Source organism: Macaca nemestrina, chromosome 19, assembly GCF_043159975.1.
Source record: "Macaca nemestrina isolate mMacNem1 chromosome 19, mMacNem.hap1, whole genome shotgun sequence".
Taxonomy (NCBI): Eukaryota; Metazoa; Chordata; class Mammalia; order Primates; family Cercopithecidae; genus Macaca; species Macaca nemestrina.
In genome coordinates, this window is record NC_092143.1 from 60,284,575 (window position 1) to 60,306,486 (window position 21,912).

Sequence of the window (21,912 nt, forward strand, 5' to 3'; positions counted from 1 at the left end):
GGAACCTCTGATTTGTAGCCAAATCAGAGAGAAATTATGGGTAATCCAGGGACCTACTACTTGGAATTGTCATCTGAACTGGGCGACAGTTGTGTGGGACTGGACCCTAAACCTGTGGGGGCTGCACAGACTCCAGTTAGTGTCAGAATTGAATTGCATTGTAGGACACCCAGCTGGTGTCAGAGAAGTGATCAGTGTGGGAAAGCCCCACACACCTGGTCACAGAAGTGTACTGAGTGTGAGTGTAGTACAAGGAAAAACAGTGTTTGTTTTTCCAATCTGACAGTAGGTCTGTTGAGGACCTCATTGATGACTAGAATGTATACTTAAGTTTAGCAGCCATTTACCACCAATATTGAGGGTTTCAGTCATTGCGTCACATCAGAGCCACCCAATGAACTGCAAACTCAAAAGTATCTGAGACAGGTCTCAACCAATTTAGAAAGTTTATTTTGCCAAGGTTAAGGATACGCCCATGACAAGGCCTCAAGAGGTCTCGATGACATGTGCCCAAGGTGGTTGGGGTACAGCTTGCTTTTATACTTTTTAGGGAGACATGCACATCAATACAACCTGTAATATTACAATGGAATATGTACATTGGTTCAATCTGGAAAGGTGGGGCAACTTGAAGCAAGGTAGTGGGGGCCTTCCAGATTATAGGTAGATTTAAAAATTTTCTGGTTGGCGATTGTTTGAAACAGTTCATTATTTTCTAACAACCTAGAATCAATAGAAAGGAATGTCTAAGTTGTGATGACAAGGATTTGTGGAGACCAAAGTTTTATCATGCAGATGAAGCCTCTGGTAGCAGGCTCCGGGCAAATACATTGTAAATGTTTCTTATCGGACTTAAGGTCTGTGTTGATGTTAATGCTGGTCAGCTTTTCTTGAATTCCAAAAGGGAAGAGTGTATAACGAGGCACGTCTGACTACCCCCTTCTCATCATGGTCTAAATTAGTACTTCAGGTTAACTTTGGCATGTCCTTGGCAGAGAGGAGGGGTCCATCCAATACAGGAGTTATTAAGAAGTAATATTTAGGCAACTAGAAAGGGTGAAAGTTCTCAGTGGAATTTTTCTTTAATGAAAAGCAACCCCCAATACATTTCTTTTCTAACAGAAAGTGGCTTGAAAAACCAGGCCAGCAAGCGTTGATACGCACATGCTGTTGGCTGGAAGCTGGGTACGTTCAATATGGTGTCTCCTGCCCTCTTTTCCTTGTCGCCATGTGTGCCAGGTGTCATGGCAGCCTCCAGGTAAAGTCACATGTGCAGGACATCAGGGGAACACACATTTCCATTGTGCAAGGCCAGGAAAGGTTCTGAAATAACTGAGAGTTTCTGGCTGGGGCACACCCTGGTGTTATTCAAAGGCTTCTGGACTGGACCCAGCCTCTGACAGCCTGCTCTGGGTGTTGGTAAAAGATCCCCAGCTATCCTGTTGCAAAACTTTACTTCTTTTTATTTTATTTTATTTATTTATTTATTTATTTGAGACAGAGTTTCATTCCTGTTGCCCAGGCTGGAGTGCAATGGCACGATCTCAGCTCACCGCAACCTCCGCCTCTCAGGTTCGAGTGATTCTTCTGCCTCAGCCTAGCTGGGAGTACAGGCGCCGGCCACCATGCCTGGCTAATGTTTGTATTTTTAGTAGAGACAGGGCTTCTCCATGTTGGCCAGGCTAGTGTTGTACTCCTAACCTCAGGTGATCCACCTACCTCGGCCTCCCAAAGTGCTGGGATTACAGGTGTGAGCCACCATGCCAGGCCAAAACTTGCCTTCTTTTTCTATCAGTGGTCGTTATGTCTCTTATTCTCTCTGTGTGTCAAATGTGTGGGAATTTTTACAGCCTAGGGAAGAAGTAATCCGTCAGGCAAAATCAGGAAATGCTATAGTAACCATGGATATAGCTCAGGGAAATGCTGTTGTAATCTAGGAACAGAGGTCTCCCCTCCCCTCACAGTGAGGTCACTCACTAATATTCCTCTTGATATTTCTTTTTTATCACTAATATTCCTTGCTAATATATTTTTTTGCTAATATTCCTCATGGTATTCCTGTTTTTCTTTCTCTCTTTTTTTTCCTTTGGAGATGGAGTTTCACTTTTGTTGCCAAGGCTGGAGTGCATTGGCGCAATCTCAGCTCACCACAACCTCCGCCACCCGAGTTCAAGCAATTCTCCTGCCTCAGCCTCCCAAGTAGCTGGGATTACAGGCAGGTGCCACCATGCCTGGCTAATTTTGGATTTTTAATAGAGATGAAGTTTCTCCACGTTGGCCAGGCTGGTCTTGTACTCCCGACCTCAGGTGATCGCCTACCTTGGTCTTCCAAAGTGCTGGGATTACAGGTGTGAGCCACCATGCCCGGCCCAGCACATGGTATTTCTAAGCCAGCAGCATTACATAGTGGAAATAGAGATCCTCTTTGTAAGACACACTGCTGGTGCTCTGTGGTACACTGCAGCTTCCCAATTTTTCCTTTTTGCACCTTTCTACTGGAAACCAGGCTTCATGCTGCTCCTGTGAATGAGAAAATTCTGCCTTCAACAGTTAGGAGTAATATGTCCTCCGCAGCCAAATTTTGGTCCCAATACTCTCCCATCAGCAGGAAAATCACCATTAGGCCCCCACGGCCCCTACTCTGTCTCTGATTAAGACAGTACTTAATTAGTAAAGGGATTTTAAGTCCGGAAGTTAACCGGAACCATTTTTCTCAGGGTAAATGCTTTAGCACGGGCTATAATAGCAGGCAATCTACCACATTCCCTCCGTTCAAGGGGCCTTACCTTTCATGTAGTCTTTCCCAAGATCCATTTTTTTTTAGGGAGGTACACAGGTCACCAAGTCTAGGAAGTCAAAGGGAAATCATAAGCAGAGGACTAGAGCTACTTGGGTGAGCATGACTAGCCCCCAACGCTTAGTTTCTCTGGTGCCATGGCTTGGAGGGTCATGCCTACAACCATGGGTGGCACATTTAACAGGGTGCCGGGAACCAGGAACCAGGGAGGGAAAACAGTTGAGGGGATGCTCCCACTGTCTTCTTCTCCACCCTGGGTCACTTACAGAAAGGAAGGAGACTAGAGGGATGCCTTCTCTCACTTCTTTTTCTAGATGGGTAGCAGATTATCTTCAGCTTGACCCCTCTGGAGTTGCACTCTTAAACACTGGAACTTCTTTAATCTCAGAACTTTGAAAAGCGGCTTTTTTTTTTTTTTTTTTTTTTTTGCACAAGGGCATGGCATTTTTACTAAACCTTTTCAAGTGTTGTAAGATCAACCCAGCTCTTTTAGCAATCACATTGGGCAGGCCCAAAGAGATTAATTCCCCCAAATTAGAGAAGCAACTTCCAGGGGAACCATCTGAGGATCCCCCTTATTTGGGGCCCCTTGAAGTTCCCTTCTTATTACAGGACCTTAGGTAAATAAAGGGAGACTTAGGCCGACTTTCTAAAGACCCTGACAGGTATACAGAAATTTTCCAAAATTTAACTCAGGATTTGACCTCACATGGAGGGGTGTTATGTTGCTCCTAAGTCAGATCCTCACTGCAGCTGAAAATAACTGATTGTTTAAAGGAAGGGTGTTTAGAACAGGTCAGAAAGTTTGAGTATGTTGTAAGAGGGTCTGTGAAATTCAGTCATGAAAGAGTTTAGTAATTAAAGGAAAAGAATTATCAAGATTAACACTAAAGTTATTGTAGCCACCCAATAATGTATTTCTTCCAATCATATTGCAAGTTACAAAATGGCCTAAGCCTAAAATTATTCTCTACTGGCAAGTCAAGGGGGAAGTACATGCTTTTCTCAAGGAAAATATTACTTTTATATTAACGTTTCTGGTAATGTACAGCGACATCTAGTGGAGACAAACCAGTATTACAATCCATTGCTGTAACAGGTATCAAACTCTATTGTCATTGTTAGGGTCTATAAGACTTCCACTAACAGTGGTAATTTTTTTTTTTTTTTTTTTTCTTCAAAGACAGATTCTTGCCCTGTCACCCAGGTTGGAGTGCAGTTGCATGATCTTGGCTCACTGCAACCTCTGCCTTCTGGGATCAATCAATTCTCCCAAGTAGCTGGGACTTCAGGTGCATACCACCATGCCTGGCTAATTTATTTTTATTTTAATTTTTTTTTTGTATTTTTGGTAGAGACGGGGTTTCTCCATGTTGGCCAGGGTGGTCTCGAACTGCTGACCTCAGGTGATCTGCCCGCGTTGGCCTCCCAAAAGTGCTGGGATTACAGGTGTGAGCCACCGTACCCAGCCAACAGTGGTTATATTAATATTCATGTCCTAACTCTACATTTTAAACCTTCTTGTAAAATTTATCTCTTTTCATCTAGAAGCAATCAAACTCCAAATGGTGCTGCAGACAGAACCACACATGGACACACCATTCTTCTGAGAACTCTTAGATCAACCTCAGGCGGGGGCCCAACTGCTGTCCCTAACATGATGCCCCTTTTTCAGCAGAAAATAGCCAGAAAGAATTGTCATCCAACACCCTCTAACATCAGTTAAGTTTCCTTCCCCTGATGGAGAAAATAGTATGAGAGTTATTTAGAAATAATTTTTAGGCAGCTAGAAAGGGTGAAAGTTCTCAGTGGAATTTCCCTTTAATGAAAAGCAACCCCAAAAGCATTTCTTTTCTAACAGAAAGCGACTTGAAAAACCAGACTGACAAACACTGATATGCAAATGCTGGCAGCTGGAAGCCAGGTACATTCAATGTGGTGTCTCCTGCCCTCTTTCCCTTGTCACCATGTGTGCCAGGTGTCATGGTAACTTCCAGATAAAGCCACATGTGCAAGACATCATCGCAACCCGCATTTGCATATTAAAAGGCTGGGGTGGTAGGGCCAGTTTTTTTGCTGGCTACGTGAATGACACACCTGGTCAAACCAATCCCCTGGGCCCTATGTAAATCAGACACCGCCTCCTCCAGCCTCCCGATATAACTGACTGCTTTCCGCTGCACGTGGGGTTTTTGCATTTGGAGCCCCCCTCCTTCTGTACAGGGGAGCTGTTTTCTTCTTTCTTGCCTATTAAACTTTCGACCTCTTGAAACCACTCCATGGTGTCCGTGTCACTAATTTTCTTGGTCTCTCACATCCCACGATGTGAAGGAGCCATATCACATTCAGATAGTTGGGGGTGGAGGAGGGGTCTTAGAATTTTAATTTTGGTTTACAGAACTTTAAACAAATACTTCTGTCCACACTCTATCATCTACCATTTAAATCTGATCTTTGGGGGAGATTCAGGCACAGTATTTCTTAAAAGTTTGCCAAGCTATTTTAATGTGTAACCAAGATTGAGAACCCTTGCTCTAGAACATTACATGGTTGCAGTGATTCAGACTTTATGTTCTCAGAGATGAGACGAATGGCAAGGAGAAGCATTCCAAAAAAAAAAGTCACCTGGCTAACGATAATCTAGGGTGAAATATTTGGCATTTATTCCTAGATTTTTAGGAAGAATATAAAACAGAAAAAAAAGGTTTAATGTATAATTCAAAATGTCAGGATAGAGACATCTAGTGTTGAATTTAGATGCTTACTCAGAATTTCAATAATCTATTCCCCCTGGCCGCCCCACTTGGCCAGTGTTATTTAAGGTTAAATGCAGAGATATAATTTCCAGTAGTCTTTTAATTTGGAGTCTTCAGGACGACAAAGTGGATGATTTGGTGATTGTGTGGGGGTTGGGGTGGGCCTGTGCCAACATAAATATACTTCTTCTGGCCTTCTAATAAATTTGGGAAAGAAATGACATAAGAGCCATATGAGACTTGTTATAAATAAATTTTCAGTACTGCCAAAGAAATAGCACGCAAACATAAAGTTAATTTTCTCAGCAAGGCAATTTTTACTTCTATAGAAGGACACAACTTGTGGATGGAGCAATGGCAAGAGCACACCTGAACAAGGGAGGGGAAGGGGTTTTTATTCCTAACACAGTTAGCTCCTACTGCTGTGTTGTTCCCCTATTGGCTAGGGTTAGACCGCACAGTCTAAGGTAATTCCCATTGTCTATTTTAAAGAGAGCAGGGGTACGAGCCGGAGTGTCAGGGTGAGCGGTTTGGTGGGAAAGGCGGTTACAGAACACCTGACTCAGGATGAGTCAGGACAAAGCAGGTGACCAGGGGTGACTCAAGTTAAAGCTGGTGACCAGGGGAATAGATGTGAACTACTGATTAGAACTGGCAGGAAAGTTGTTTACTGAAACCAAAGGCAAGGGGACAAAGAGAACCAGGAAGTTAAACTTTAAAATGGAGAACAAAGAATAAGAAAGCTGAACATACTGACATACTGATTCTTTGAAGGGGAATACTATATTTAACAGGCTGAAAGAACAACATCAAATAGTTATCCCCAAACATAAGGCCTGTAGTGTGCTGAGTTGGATTAGATCTTCCTATATTCCTGTCCTACCACAAATCTAGAGCTTTTGCACCCATTTGCTCTAATTTGAGATTAAGATACTTGTCTCTCCAGTCATATGGAGAATCCTAGCTTTCCTCAAGACCTATCCACTGCACAGTGCTTTGGGCTCCTAGCAGCAGCCCTAGGCCCTTCCCTGGTACACTCACTGTGTAGCTCACTGTTCGTGGCTTGGCAGTGAGCTAGAAGAGAAATGAATCTGCAGCAAGAGTGAGAAAGAACCAAATGTGAACCTATTATTTGCCCCCTCTATCTCTGAACAGGTAAGTCTGTCTTTGTCTCAAGGAAAGCAGGGAGTTAGAAGCATTGAAAAGAAGTTTGAAATATTCTTTAGTACTGTGCCTTCTCTTTATAAAAATAAGCATTTCCCTTTCCTCAGAGGCACAAAAAATATTTTTTTGAGCAAAGTGTGTCATTTCTGTAAATTAATGTGCTTTAAATGTAAATGATAAGAAAACAATAAAGCTTAACTTATTTAGCATTCTCCTGAAATTCTGAAAAGCTATAGCAAATAGTGGAAATGTGTATAGAGGGTATACAATATAAAGTCTTCATGAAAATTTATCCTATTAAAAACAAAGGCTAGGTGAGGTGGCTCACATCTATAATCCCAGCACTTTGGGGGGCCAAGGCGGGTGGATCATCTGAGGCCAGGAGTTTGAGACCAGCCTGGCCAACATGGTGAAACCCCATCTCTACTAAAAATGCAAAAATTAGCCAGGTGTGGTGGTGTGTGCCTATAATCCCAGCTACTTGGGAGGCTGAGGAAGGAGAATCAATTGAACCCAGGAGGCAGAGTTTGCAGTGAGCCGAGATTGCACCACTGCACTCCAGCCTGGGCAACAGAGTGAAACTCTGTCTCAAAATAAATAAATAAATAAATAAAAATAAGATTCTGACTGGGTACAGTGGCTCATGCCTCTAATCCCAGCGCTTTGGGAGGCCTAGGTAGGAGGATCTCTTGAGCCTAGCAGTTTGAGACCAGCCTGGGCAACACAGCAAGACCCCATCTCTAAAAAAAACAAAATACTTAGCTGAGCATGGTGGTGCCTACCTATAGTCTCAGCTACTCGGGAAGCTGAGGCAGGAGGATCACTTGAGACCCGGTGTTTGAGGCTGCAGTAAGCTATGATTGTACTACTACACTCCAGCCTGGCCAACAGAGCAAGACTCTGTCTCTTTAAATAAAATAAATAAATAATAAATATTCCTATAATCTGGGGAAAGCACTTTGAGACTAAATGTCTCAGAATGACGAGTGCCATTAAAAGTATGCTGTGGGCTCCACATTAGAGAAAAAGTAAGGGCCATACGGAGATGAAAACCAGCAGTTAGAAGTTTCAAACTATGCTCAGATGGTCTTTATTTTTCATAACGATTTTTTAAAAATTTGTGAATAATATATTCTCTTTTCATTTAACTTGTAACAGAAATAAGCCCCAATGAAACAATTTGGACCTGAATTTTTCATGCTGAGGAATAGGCCATTTTGCTAATTCCATAATCATATCAATAAATAAACAAATTAGTGTTTATTCAGTTTGTTAGAAAATTTGGGGTCTCACTTGAGCAGCTGGCTGTCTTTGCTTGCCAAATTAATTGTAATGAATGATCTAATTTCTTAAGTAAATGAATTTGAAAAAATGTTGGATTAAATAGGTTTGTGACTAAATGGTAGAATTATTAGGTTACCCTACGTTCTGTTACAAGTATCCTGGAAACTGCATTTTGGAGTCTGGAACTCTATTAACAAATGTCACTTGATAGTAAAACATCCTTTGGTCATTAGTATACTCCCAAAATTAGCTGAATGAAGCAATCTGAGTATACTCTAGCAGTTTGAATTTGAGGGCCAATGCTATGTTTGATACGTAAGCATGGGACTGGATTTTCACTCCTATTTTTGAAGGCATGTTTCGGCAACACAGGCCCTACACACTTGGCCCATCCAGTTTTGATCACATTCAGTTGTTCCCATAAACAGAGAAAGCCCCATGGCCTTTCTGGAACAGCTTGTAGTAATAAGACATGATCCTAATATGTGCTATCTTCAGATTATATCTTTTGAAGGACCTGAGCACATTTATAATCAAAATAGAAAAGGATATCAAAAAGGTTTTCCCCCATATTTAAGCTACATATTTATTTCTCTTGCTTTACCACATTATCTATTATGCTCCCTGCAATGACTGTTGACCATTAGGGGCAGTAGACAGCATTCTTCTTTTTTCTATTTTAATGAAAATAATTTGCGTTTATTTGAAATGTTTGTAATTGATTTCTAGGAAATAAACTTCAACATGTTTGGAAGCTTTTCTTTATCTTAAATGAGTTTTAAAGAATGAAAAGTGTCTGGTTGAATTTGTAGCTTCAGTTATTATGATCATGTTTTTATTCTCTTTCCATTTCTTAACATATTAAATCATGTTCTTCCAGTGATCGAACTATTCTTGAATTCCTAAATTAAATCCTATTTTGTTAAATTCATTCTTTAATATATTGTTAGATTTGATTTGCTAGTTAAAAAAATATTTCTGACCTATATTCCTAAGTAAAAGTGATATTCCGCTGGGCATGGTGGCACACACCTGTAATCCTAGCACTTTGGGAGGCCAAGGCAGGAAGATCACTTAGGCCAGGAGATTGAAACCAACCTGGGCAACACAACCAGACTCTTGTCTCTACAAAATAAAAAGTGATCTTCAGTTGTCCTGTGTGTGTGTTTACTTTTTCTTTTTATCTTTTCACCAGCTTTATTAAGATATAGTTGACAAATAAAGTTATATATATTCAAGGTGTACAATGTGATTTTTTGATATATGTATACATTGTGACACCATTAAACCAAGCTAATTAACATATCTATCAATTCACATACTTACTCTGTGGTGAGAACATTATAAAATCTATTCTCTTAGCAATTTTCAAGTAGACAATACATTATTATTAACTATAGTCACCATGCTGTACAAGAGACCTCCAGAACTTATTCCTTCTGTCTAACTGAAAATTTGTACTCTTTGACCAACCATTTCCTCATTCCCATCCCAGCCCCACTCTGCCCCAGCACCTGGCCACCAGCATTCTACTCTCCACTTCCATGATTTCAACTTTCTTAGATTCTACATATAAGTAAGATCATGCAGTATTTGTCTTTCTGTGCCTGGCCTATTTGACTTAGCATAATGTCCTCCAGGCTCATCCGTGTTGTTGCAAATAACAGGAATTCCTTCTTTTTTAAGGCTGAATGGTATTCCATTGCATAGATATATCCTGTTTTCTTTATCCATTTATCTCTTGACAGACACTTAGGTTGATTCTGTATCTTGGCTATTGTGAATAATGCTCCAATGAACATGGGAATGAAGATATCTCTTTCACATAATGATTTCATTTACTTTGAATATATACCCAGAAATGGAATTGCTGGACCATATGGTAGTTCAGTTTTTACTGTTTTGAGGAATCTCCATACTGTCTTCCATAATGGCTGTGCCAAGTTACATTCCCACCAATAGTGTGCATGGGTCCTGTCTTCTCCACACCCCTACCCACACTTACTATTTTTTGTCTTTTTGATGATAGCTATCCTAACAGGTGTGAGGTGATATCTCTCTGTGGTTTTAATTTACATTTCTCTGATCATTAGTGATGTTGAACATTTTTTCATATACCTGTTGGCCATTTGTAAATATCTTCTTTTGAGAAATATCTATTCAGGTATTTTGCCTGTTTTAACATTGAATTATTTGTCTTTTTAATATTGAGTTGTTTCAGTTCCTTATACATTTTGGATATTAACCTCTTGTCAGGTGTACAGTTTGTAAATATTTCCTCCCCTTTCATAAGTTGCCTTTTCACTCTGTTGATTGTTTCCTATTCTGTACAGAAGCTCTTAATTTTGATGCAATCCCATTTCTGTCTTTTCACTATGTTGCCTGTGCATTGAGGGTCATATATGACCAAAATATCATCTCCCAGACCAATATCTTGGAGCTTTTCCCTTAGGTTTTCTTTGAGTAGTTTTATAATGTCAGGTCTTACATTTAAGTCTTTATTTCATTTTAAGTTGATTTTTCTTTGTAGGTGAGAGAAGGGTCTAAGTTCATTCTTTTGCATGTGGATATCCAGTTTTCCCAGTACCAATAATTGAAGAGACTGTGCTTTCTTGAACATTGTATGTTCTTGGTACCTTTCTTGAAGATCAATTGAACATAAATGCATAAACTTACTTCTGGGGTCTCTAATATGTTCCTTTAGTCTATGCATCTGTTTTTATGCCAGTACTACGCCGTTTTGATTACTATAGCTTTGTATACAATTTGAAATCAGGTAGTTTGAGACCTCCAGCTTTCTTCCTTTTGCTCAACATTTCTTTGACTATTTGGAGTCTTTTGTGTTTTCATACAAATTTTAGGATTCTTTTTCTATTTCTGGGAAAAATGTCATTGAATTTTGATAGGCATTGCATTGAATCTGTAGACTGTTTTGGTGCCAATTATCATTTTAGCGATATTAATTCTTCCAGTTCATGTATGTGGGATATCTTTCCGTTTATTTGTGTCTTCTTCATCCTTTCATCAGTGTTTTATAGTTTTCAATGTACAGGTCTTTCATCTCCTTGGTTAAATTTATTCCTAAGTATTTTTTTTTTTTTTTTGGATATAGTGTAAATGAGATTGTTTTCTTGATTTCGTTTTTGGATAGTCTGTTGTTACTATTTAGGAATACTGTAATTTTTCTATGTTGATTTTGTATCCTTTAACTTTACTAAATTTGTCTATTCTAACAGGTTTTTTTTGGTGGAGTCTTTAAGATTTTCTAAAATCCTAAAGATTTATAGATGAAATGTGATCATATAATCTATAAATAGAGACAATTTTACTTCTGTTTTTCCAACTTGGATTCCTTTTATTTCTTTTTCTTGCCTAATTGTTCTTACCAGGACTTCCAGTACTATATTAAACTGAAGTGGTAACAGTGGGCATTCTCATTGGATTCCTAATATTAGAAGAAAAGCTTTCAATTTTTCACCATTGAGGAAGATACTAGCTGTGGGCTTGTCATATATGGCCTTGATTATGTTGAGGTATATTCCTTTATAGTTGATCTGTTGAGAGTTTTTATTATGGAAGGATATTAAACTTTGTCAAATGCTTTTTCTGTATCTTTGAAATGGTCATATAATTTTTTTCTTTATTCTCTTCATGTGATCTTACATATTTGCATATGTTAAACCACCCTTTCTCTGGGATAAATCTCACTTGGTTATGGCGTATGATTCTTTTAATGTGTTGTTGAATTTGGTTAGTATTTTGTTGGGGATTTTTATATCTATGTTTATCAGGAATATTGGTCTGTAATTTTTTTGCAGTGTCCTTATTGATTTTGGTGTCAGAGTAACAATAGCCTTCTAAAGTGAGTTTGGAAGTTTTCTCTTTCCTTCAATTTTCTGGAAGAGTGTGAGAAAGATTAACATTAATTCTTCCTTAAATGTTTGGTAGAATTCACCAGTGAAGCTGTTGGGTCCTGGGCTTCTCTTTGTTGAGAAGTTTTTGATTACTGATTCAATTTCTTTTTTTTTTTTTTTTTTTTTGTGATGGAGTCTGGCTCAGTCGCTCAGGCTGGAGTGCAGCGGTGCGATCTCGGCTCACTGCAAGCTCCGCCTCCTGGGTTCACGCCATTCTCCTGCCTCAGCCTCCTGAGTAGCTGGAACTACAAGCCCCCGCCACCATGCCCGGCTAATTTTTTTTTGTATTTTTAGTAGAGACGGGGTTTTACCATGTTAGCCAGTATGGTCTCGATCTCCTGACCTTGTGATCTGCCCACCTCAGCCTCCCAAAGTGCTCGGATTACAGGCATCAGCCACCACGCCCGGCCTACTGATTCAATTTCTTAGCTCATTATAGGTCTGTTCAGATTTTCTATTTCTTCATGATTCAGACTTGCTAGGTTTTATGTTTCTAGGAATCTATCCATTTCTTCTAGGTTATCCAACTGTTGGCATATAATTGTTGACAGTAGTCACTTATGCTCCTTTTTTTTTCTTTTTTCTTTCCTTTTTTTTTATATAGGGGCTAGAGTGCAGTGGTATGATCTCAGCTCACTGCAACCTCCGCTTCCTGGGCTCACCTGATCCTCCCACTTCAGCCTCCCGAGTAGCTGGGACCACAGGGGAGCACCACCATGCCTGACTAACTTTTTTATAGTTTTTATAGAGACAAGGTTTTGCCATGTTGCCCAGGCTGGTCTCGAACTCCTGAGTTCAAGTGATCTGCTCACCTTGGCTTCCTAAAGTGCTGAGATTTTCGGTGTGAGTCACTGTGCCTGGTCTTTATGATCCTTTTTTATTTTTGTGATATCAGTTGTAAATGTATCTTCTTCCATTTATCATTTTATTTGTACCTTCTCTCTTTTTTCTTAGTCTAGCTGAAAGTTTGTCCATTGTGCTTATCTTTTTTAAAAAATTAACTCTTATTTTCATTGATCTTTTCTATTGTTTTTCTACTCTGTCTTTCATTTATTTCTGCTTTGATATTATTTCCTTCCTTCTGCTGACTTTGGGATTAGTCTGTTCTTTTTTTCCAGTTCTTTGATGTGTAAAGTTAGGTTGTTTATTTGAGATCTCTCTCATTGCTTCTTAATGTAGGCTTTTATTGCTATAAACTTCCTTCTTAGAACTGCTTTTGCCGTATCGCTTAAGTTTTGGTATGTTGTATTTCCATTTTCATTTGTTTCAAGATTTTTTTTATTTCTCAAAAGGGTAATAGTTATGTTGTGAATAAGACTACCTGATGTCAGTATTGACCAGAGTCTAAGACTCTCCCAAATTTACTAACAGTTCTAAATCTGCCTGTCCCACAACCTTTCACTAACTAGCAGGGATGCTCTCAGATGGTCTTTGCAGGCAAAAGCCCTTCCATGTGAGTTTCAGGTTCGGAGATATGAAGTTTTTTGGATGTGAATCACTCACGAGTGGTCTGCAGCATGCCTTCTGACCTGAGGCCTCCTGCTCCTTCCAGGCAGCAACAACTCCTTCCAGAGACTCCCAAGGTCTCTGGAGACTGCAGTGGAGGCTGCATAGCTCTTTCCTCTTCTGGTCAGTAACTAGTTCTTTGAGATGAGAACAAATAAACAGCAATGAAATGATTCCATCAGGAGATTTATCTTCTAAAAACTGCTCTCTGGAGAAAGATGGTAGTGTTAATGGAGATCAAATACATACTTTCCCTATAGCCACTGAAAATTCTCCAAAGAAGCAATAACAAAGGAGAAAATTATACCTGGGATGAAGCTAACAAAGTGCTGAAGAGTGGACAATAAACTACAAGGAGTAAAGCACAATTTGAACAAAAATGAAAGACTTCAGCAGTCAACTGACAGCCGGACAGACGTTTAGTACATTGCTGGATGGTAGAAGGCAAGTGGGGTTAATACTGAGGTCTCCTGCTAATTCCTCTCACCTAAGAGGCACAAGGGCTAGATGCACAGCTTTGGCAAAGATAGGAAATTCCCTGGAGTTATTTTCTTCATGAAAGATGCCAAGACTGGCAGACCTGGAGGGTAGATTCATCCACCAAATAGTGTTGGAAGTAAAAGGAGCTCCTCAGCCAAACAATTTTTTCTTCTCCTTTAACCAAAGGAGCCAGTTTTTCCTCCTCTAAACCAAGGGAGCAGTGAGAGAGAAATGCCCAAAAGACTTCAGGAATACCAATCAAGGCCAACATGTAGTGAAGCAAGTTGTGGCATTGTCCCCTGGGCTCACCTGGTGCAAACAGCACAGATAACTCTTGCAGGCAGCCCTCTGCGGAGGAAAGGTGGCATGAGGAGGGGGAGGAGAGTAGGGCTTCATTCAGTGGTGCACTAACCTACAAAAGCTAAGCAAACCTGCACCAGCAGCCAATATCCAGAAGCCTCCTTTGGTGCTCCTCAAATTCTAGGGCATATAAGACTCCTCTAGACATTGTTTAAAATGCATGCTCCCGAGCCCCACCCCAGGAGGCTCTTGTTCAATAGTGAGGCCCTAGGAATGGTTTTTTCCCCCTCTTTTAAAAAAAGCAACTGATATTCTACCAACAACGCTTGGGAAAATGCCTGACCTTTTATTTATTAAAATAGGCAATAAATGGAAAATAATGAGACATTTGAGCAAGACTAGCAATCAGAGGGGATAAAGCTGAAAATGTAGAGCAAATGGCCACCTATAAATATAGAATCTAGAATGTTAACAACCACCCCAGCATACCAACAAGTGCATTTTAAAAGAGGAGTAGCAATTTATTATTTAAGGAGCAAACTAGTGTGTGCGTGAGCGCATGTGCACACACACACACAAATGTACACTAGAACCAATGAAACCATGAGTTTAATAATATTTAAACAATATGTAGGCACCACGCTAGGAACATTATGTGTATGAATTCATTTAAAAATGATCACATCCTGGGAGGAAAATTCTTTGGTTAGCTCTATACAATAGAAGAGGAATGGAGACTTGGAGAGGTGAGATAGTTTGTCCAAGACCATAAAGTAAAGTAAGTGCTGAGGCCAGAATTCTAGCCAAATTTAGGGGTCTGTTCTAACCACTGCACTATTCTTTGCAACACACTGCACTTGGAAGAGATTAATTAGAGAGTGTAACTATTCTGACCGGGAAAAGAGAAAAGATGAAATATTAAGACTGACTAATTTATTCATTCATTCCTTCAAAATATATATCCATTGCATGTCTACTATATGCCATACTGGACACTTTCAGCAGTGAAGGTGACGGAGAAATTCTTCATCCTCATAGGCCTTACATAACAGTTGAAGGAGCAGAAAACAAACAAATAACCTATATATTTACAATAAATATAAGTTTTAAAGAAAAATGAAGCAGAACAAAGGGATGAGATGGGTTGGGCAGGATGAGGCTATTTTAAATCGAGCACTCAGCTGTGCTTTTTCTGCAAACAGAACAAAAGGAGCTATGGGAGAGTCAAGCAAAATCTTGAGATGTGCATGCCAGACAATAGGAGTACACTAAGGTGGGCATAACCTTGGTGTTTTCAAGCAATGGCAAGAAAGTCAGTGAGGCTGGAGTAAAGGTGCAAGAGCAATAACATTACCAAATGACTTCAGATAGTCAGCTTTATTTATACTACTCCCTCAAAATATTGGAAGCTCCACCTCAGGGTGTATTCTGTTACACGGATACGATGACCTACACAAGCAAGCCATGTCCATTGTTCTGGAGTGCTAGAGAAAACATCTGAGAATACATGTACTGGTAAAGATGGATATTATATAGCAAAGACCTGGAATCAACCTAAATGTCCACCAAAGATAGACTGGACAAATGAAAATGTGTTACATATACACTGTGGAATACTATGCAGCCATAAAAAAGAACAAGATCATGTCCTTTGCAGAGACATGAATGGAGCTGGAGGCCAATACCCTTAGCAAACTAACGCAGGAACAGAAAACCAAATGCTGCACATTCTCACTTATAAGTGGGAGCTAAATGATAAGAACTCATGGGCACATAGATGGGTGGGGCCTACTGGAGGTTGGAGGGTGAAAGGAGGGAGAGGAACAGGAAAAACAACCAATGGGTACTAGGCTTAATACCTGGGTGATGAAATAATCTGTACAGTAAACCCCCATGACACAACTTTACCTTTGTGGAGGAAAGACTGGAGACAGGAAGAAGAGTTAAGAAATCAGGAAATGATTGAAATAGTGCAGGTAAGAGGTGTCTAGGGTCTGATCTAGGACAGGAAAATTTGACATTTTAGATAGTAAAATACCTGAACTTTAGACAGTAACACACCTGCACTTGTATCCCTGAACTTGAAAATTAAAGTAAAATAAAATGAATAATGCAAAAAAGATGGGTATTATAGTTCATGTATACAGTATCTCCAATGACTTTTTTTAAAAATCAAGTTAACATTAACATCATTCTAAGATTCATTTATTTGGGCTCAAATATCGGTCGACTGCACTCCAAATGGTCCCTGGTAAGTCAGTTCAGCACACATTTTCCCACAGCTATAGTGCTTCTGTAGTAGTTTAATTTTTTAGAATGAACCCAAAGTCCTATTTAGCACCTCTGAATTTATTTATTTATTTATTTATTTATTTATTTATTTATTTATTATTTTTTGAGATGGAGTCTTACTCTTGTCACCCAGGCTGGAGTGAGTGCAATGGCGTAATCTTGGTTCACTACAAACTCCACCTCTTTGGTTCAAGCAATTCTCCTGCCTCAGTCTCCCGAGTAGCTGGAACTACAGGCATGCACGACCATGCCCGGCTAATTTTTGTGTTTTTTACTGGAGATGGGGTTTCACTACATTGGCTAGACTGGTCTCGAACTCCTGATTTCAGGTGATCCACCTGCCTCGGCCTCCCAAAGTGCTGGGATTACAGGCATGAGCCACTGCGCCCGGCCAGCACCTCTGAATTTAATGATGGTAGTAGCAATAGTGCAAACCATAACCAGGATGACCGCATTATTTCTGGGAGGAAATTAACTCTGGGTTCCACTAAGTGGGACCAACTCACAGCTCCTTCAAAGCCCATTCTGGTTCTGCTGTTTTTATTGGGAATCCACAGCAGCAGTGAGGTTCCTAGAGTTCTTGTGGCATCAGAGGGAGCCCTGTGCAGTTAAAGAGGGTCCTGGTGACCTAGGTGGTAGTAGGGAATCCCCAGAATATCAGGAGCGGGCAGAGAGCCCCACTGTTCTCAGCAGTGGAAGGAAAAGGAAAGTAAACGTGATGGGAAGGGGCAATTCTGGCACAGAGGAGAGGGGGCCTCCAAGCAATACAGCCCTGCTGCCGATTCTAGGGGAAACTGTTCTCATTAGAGGGGCACCCCTCAGAATTCAGTGTCTCTGGAGTTATTCAATGTGGAGGTGAACTCCTGAATAAGACATTTCTGTCTGGGTGAGAGACGTTTATACATCAGGTAATAGTATGGAGAAAACTGTCTCAGAAACTTCTGCTTACATATTACAAACTTCTCCATATATTGAAATACATGTATATTTAATAAATCAGAAGATATAGTAGGGTTATTTGGCTTCATGCTTTTTCACAGACCCAGTTTTTGACCAAAAGTGATAGTTTGTCTCTGAACTGCATTTTGGATCCATCATTCTGGTTATGTTGTGGATGAATGTAGAGGGAGGAAAGACTGGAGACAGGAAGAAGAGTTAAGTAATCAAGAAATGATTGAAATAGTGCAGGTAAGGGGTGTCTAGGGTCTGATCTAGGACAGGATAATTTAACATTTTAGGTAGTAAAATTGGACAGGTTTGTAGAATTTGATATGAAAGCAAGGAAGGAGAATAGCATAGAACCCAGTACCTGGTTGACTAAGTGGGTGATAGTGAATGAAGGAACAGTATTGGGGGAATGACAGTGATTTCACTTTTAGACACATGGAGTTTGTTGTTTTGTTTTGTTCTGTTTTTTAGAACAGGGATCAGGCTGGGTTAGAGGAAAGTCAGCCTGCTCAGTGGGAATAAGAGGGTTGTCCTGCTGGACTGGAGAAGGTTCAACCTCCATAGTGACTGTTGTAGGTATGGTAACGTCTATATCCACATTTTTTACTGTGGTATCAGGCAAAGTTGAATTACTTCTGAATATTGAAGACAGATCTAGGGGTGAAAATACCATCTCATCATTCAGTGAACTTACAAAGGCTGAGGAGAGCTGAATTGGAGGCTGAGTTGTGGGCTCTTGATGGCCTGAAGGAAGTTCATCATTTTCAGGGGTATTTAGCTGCTGAATTATAATCTCTTGCTGGTCTTTCAAATGTTGAAACTGCTCAGGGGACATTAAGGACTGAGCTGGGGCCCCCTGTTGGGTTAAAATTTCAACCTGATTAGTGAACTCGAGTCATGGTAACCATGTGATCCACAGGTTTAACAGTGACATGGTGTAATATTGGCGGCGGAACTTAATCATGACTTAGAGGAGAAACTGTTACCTCGTGATGCTCTGGAGGTTGAACTACAAATTCATCAGGGAGCTCTGAAAGCTGAGCTGGGGCCTCTTGCTGGGTTGAAGAAGATTCAGCCTCCTCGGAGGTCTGCGGATGCTTAGCTGCAGCCTCCTCCTGGGTTGGAGAGGGGTTCTCCTCCTTAACAGGTTCTGGAGATTGGACTGATGTCTCCTGTTGAACTGGTAAAGGTCCAGCCTCTTCCGATGACTCTGGAGGCAGAGGTGGGCCCTGTGCTGGGTGGCAGATGGTTCTACATCATTAACTGGCCCTGAGAGCTGAGCTGTAGCCTCCTGGTGGGTTGGAGACGTTCCCACCTGTGCAGTAGGCTCTGTTGCTATGGTGAGCTGAGTATCTGGAGGCTTAATAGCGACATTGGGCACATCTGAATGCTGAGCTTGCTGGTGACCTGGAGGTGAAACTGTGACTTCATGATGTTACGGAGGCTGAGCTAGGGCTTCCTGCTGGGTCTCAGAAGGTTTAGCCTCCCTGGAAAACCCAGAAGGCTCATCTGGCTGCTCCTGCTCACTGCGGGGAAAGTTCAGGCTCCACAGGGGGACCTGGAGACCCAGCTGGGGCCTCCTCTTGGGTTGCAGAAGTTTCCACCTCCTCTGGAGGCTGGGTTGGGGCCTCCTGCTGGGGTGGAGAAGATTCCGTCTCTTTGGTAGGCTCTGAAGTTATGGTAACCTCCACATCCGCAGGTTTAACTGTAATGTTGGGCAAGTTATAATGAGCTTGATCTTCACCTGGAGGGTGAATTGTCACCTCACGATTCGGTGGAGTTTGAGCTGCACTCTCCATAGAGGACTCTGGAGGCTGAGCTGGGACCTCCTGCTGGGTCTCAGAAGGTTCAACCTCCCTGGGAAACTCAGGCGGCTTCTCCTGTTGACTGGAGGAAAGTTCAGGCTCCACAGGAGGACCTGGAGGCTCAGCTGGGGTCCCTTGCTGGGTTGCAGAAGGTTTCATCTCCTCAGGGTGCTCTGGTGTCTGAGCTGGGGCCTCTAACTGGGTTGAGGAAGAGCCTACCTCCTTGGGGTGTTCTGGAGGCTGAGCTGGGGCCTGTTCCTTACCTGGCTCTGGAGTTACCATAAGCTCCACATGCACAGATTTGACTGTGACACTGGGCAAGTGTGAGTGCTGAGCTTCACTCCAGCTTTTCAATGGAACATTTACCTCATGATGTATCAATGGCAGAGCTACGATCTCTTCAGAGGCAGGCAGCTGCTTTGCTGGGGCCTCCTGCTCTGTTGAAGAGGGGACCCCCTCAAGGGACTGTGAAGGAAGAGCTGGGGCCTCCTGCTTTGGTTGAAGAAGGTGCTACCACCTCAGGGAGCTATGGAAGCTGCGCTGCGGCTTCTTGCTGGAGTAGAGGACTGGATCTCTTTAACGGTTTCTGGATTTTGAGTTTCAGGCTCTAGATGGAACTGAGCAAGTCCAACTTGCTTAGGAGGCCCTGGAGGCTCATCTGAGTTCACCTGGAGTTCTGGAGGCAGGCTGCCCGGATACAGTATATCCATATTTGAATCTAAATACTCATTCTGCAGTTTGTTTCTGACGCTGAGGTTTTGATACAAATCGGTATGGAGTTCCAACAACAACCCTGGCAAGCCTTTGAGGCTGAGCTAGATCTTTCTTCGGGTTCTTGGGCAGAACAGTCAAGTTCGTTGCTTTTGATTTCTATCTAGAGGTGGAACAAGTATTTCACATGCCTGATGATCTGCAGCCTGATCTAGATCTACAGTTAGAAACTTACTTTTGAGGCGAAGAGGCCGAGCTGAGGCCTGGTTCTGATCCCAGTCTAGCGTTGCAACCACCTCTGGGAGCCTTCTTTGCCGAGTGAGCTTGTCATTCAGATCCCGGTGTGCAGCAGCGAACTGCTGTGGCCCCGGGGGAGCTCTCCAGCCGAACTGGTGTCCAGGAATGGAACCAAAGTCTGAGCCAAAGTCTCAGTCGGTTCCTGAAGCGGGGCTGACATCTTGGAGGAAGCAGAAGACCCCAGGTAATCAAAGCCCCTCCCGGGTCTGCCCGGGGGTGGGGAGTTAGCTCAGGCTGCGATTCGATTCGCGTGGGAGATCGGAGGAGCGGGAAGACCAGGGCTCACTTGGCCCCAGGGAGTCAGAAGTCAGCTGGAGCGGGTCCTGGACCCACTGCAGAGGCTAAGCCGCCTGGACTAGTAGCCACAATAGTTGCCATGTGAGGAGGGGCCCGTGGGGGCCAGAGACGCAGCCGGGACAAGACACGCGCTGGCGCTGCGCATTAGGGCAGCCCCGAGACGCTGGCGCCCCTGGCAACCGCGCGCCCCGTCCCGTCCTTTATTAACGTCACCTTTATTTACGCAGCCTTTATTAGGCTGGGGTCCAGATCCGTTCCCCATCACCAGGGCGATCTTATCCCACAATCCAGCCCCAACCTCCCTTCCGCCCCGCCCCGCCCCGCCCTGCCGGAGCACCCCTCCTCTCCCCTCAGCGAGGAAGGATGTGGGCCGTGGGGTCTGCGGTCCCAAGATTCCAGCAGCCTGGTGGAATGGGTGGGGTGGGTGGGGGCGCGGCAGAGCTTCCCGAGGAAGTTTCGGACCTCGCCTCGGGATATTCAGAAGTGCCAGTCCAGTTCGGGCAGCCTGAACTCTTCCTCCTCCAAGCTAAAATCCCAGAGATGCTTTTCCTCCTCTTGGCCATAGGGAAAGCAACTGACCTGCAAAATGTGTGCCAGTTAGGGTGGCAGGCAGAGCACACATTACGGTCATTTATTTCAAAATGTTGCCATTTCTGCTAAACCTTCCATATCCTTTGTTGCATGTTTGGTAATTAATTTACCACCCTATTAGGTAGGGGCTACCAGGGTATAAACGAGGACTCCAAATTTTCTGTCGGAGGGATTTAGGGGAGTGGGCAATTCAGACTGAGAGAGAAGGCTTTAATCCTAGTGAATAGCCCTTTGCACTAGCCTGGGAGGAAGCAGAACTGTCATCCTGCCTTGACTTAACACAGCCTTTACCCTAGAAGCTACAGCGCCACTCTTCAAAGGTCTACCCTGTGTGCACACATGGAGAATGTGGGGAAAATAAAGAGAGATCAGCCTGTTACTGTGTCTATATAGAAAGGAGTAGACATAAGAGACTCCATTTTGTTCTGTATTTGAGATGCTGTTGATCTGTGACCCTACCCCCAACCTTGTCCTTGCAAGAGACATGTGCTGTGGTGACTCAAGGCTTAATGGATTTTGGGCTGTGCAGGATGTGTCTTTGTTAAACAAGTGCCTGAAGGCAGCTTGCTGGTTAAAGGTCATCAGCTTTCTCTTAATCTCAGGTACCCAGGGACAGGTACACGGCCAAAGGTCGCAGGGACCTCTGCCTAAGAAAGCTAGGTATTGTCAAAGGTTTCTCCCCATGTGATAGTCTGAAATATGGCCTCGTGGGAAGAGAAAGACCTGATCGTCCCCCAGTCCAACACGGGTGAAGGGTCTGTGCTGAGGAG

At 42.4% G+C, this 21,912-nt stretch overlaps 1 pseudogene; it reads right to left on the reverse strand.

Annotated features, from left to right (window-relative positions):
- LOC105468043 (leucine-rich repeat-containing protein 37A3-like) lies at nucleotides 1-20,802 on the reverse strand (annotated as a pseudogene).
- Between the last annotated feature and the right edge of the window lie 1,110 nt (nucleotides 20,803-21,912).